The sequence below is a fragment of the Suncus etruscus genome, chromosome 2 (genome assembly GCF_024139225.1).
Source record: "Suncus etruscus isolate mSunEtr1 chromosome 2, mSunEtr1.pri.cur, whole genome shotgun sequence".
Taxonomy (NCBI): domain Eukaryota; kingdom Metazoa; phylum Chordata; class Mammalia; order Eulipotyphla; family Soricidae; genus Suncus; species Suncus etruscus.
Window position 1 is genome coordinate 11,313,064 of NC_064849.1, and position 1,201 is coordinate 11,314,264.

At 39.5% G+C, this 1,201-nt stretch overlaps 1 pseudogene; it reads left to right on the forward strand.

Annotated features, from left to right (window-relative positions):
* The first annotated feature begins 252 nt into the window (after positions 1-252).
* Positions 253-352, forward strand: LOC126002207 (uncharacterized; annotated as a pseudogene).
* The last annotated feature ends 849 nt before the right edge of the window (positions 353-1,201 follow it).

The following is a 1,201-nucleotide window of genomic DNA, read 5'->3' on the forward strand; positions in this document are numbered from 1 at the left end:
TGTATGTAGAATCTCAATGTTTACCAAAATTAGTCAGTGTTCATTTTTGTCCAATAAAAATTCGATTATGATTTTTCTTGATATTTATGGTTTTTTGGGGAGGAGCTGGGGTGAGATGGGGCATCTCTGCAGTAATGCAGGAGAAATTAGAGACCCTTCCAGCAGTGTGTAGGTGGCCCTGGAGTGACAAGAACTGAACTAAGGGTCTGACACAAGCAAGGCATTAGTTCTGATTAAAAAAAGAAAAAGAGCTTGCTTTGGCAGCACATATACTAAAATTGGAACGATACAGAGATTATCATGGCTCCTGCGCAAGGATGACACGCAAATTTGTGAAGAGTTCCATATTTTTTACTCCCCTGATTCAATGTTAATATGTGCCTAAAGTACTACTGTGAAAAATATGTAAACCAATATGGTCAAAATAAAAATTAAAACAAAACAAAACAAAAACAAAAAAAGAATCACTTTATTTAAACACCATGTTTACAGGTTATTCAAAAATACAGGTCCATCCCCACAATTACAAATTTGTTCATGATGTACAATGAATAATACTCTTCACCAGGGCACATTTCCCACCACTAATGTCCCCAGTTTCCCCTCCTACCCCCTCTCGTCACTTTGGACAAGAACTGCTTCTGATTCTTGGAGGGATCTGTCTAGTCCCTGCGGCTTCTCTTTCAATAATAGATTTTATGTCTGAGTATTGCCTTGTGCAACCCACGATCCCTGTCTGAGATAAACTCATTAAGGACAATCATTTAGAACTTTCCCTAAAGTGATATAATAGATTTGAAGGCATCTGAAGACATTTATAGTTGTATTCGGCTGCCATAGAATCCTAGAACTCTGGAGGGAGGCCGACCATAGAAATATCTTTGCTCATATGAATACAATCTAGAGACAGTGATTCTGGGATCTGTCTGGCAGCTCTGTAGTCCTTTCGATGTCCTGATTGAAGATCTCCTGATCTTCACTTCATTGGTCACATTGGCTTCTGGCACTCCAGTCAACTGAAGAGAGAGAGACTGTAGAGGTAAAAGGCACAATAGTAACATAGCACTGAAGGTTTTCTGTAAATCTCTCTGTTATTTCCTTTTACACCTGGGGTTTAGTTCCATGGCCAGCTCTCCTTCCAGAGAAAGTTGATGATACTGGGCCTATATTTTGGGTGCCTCTCTGCCTAGGTAAAACTAAC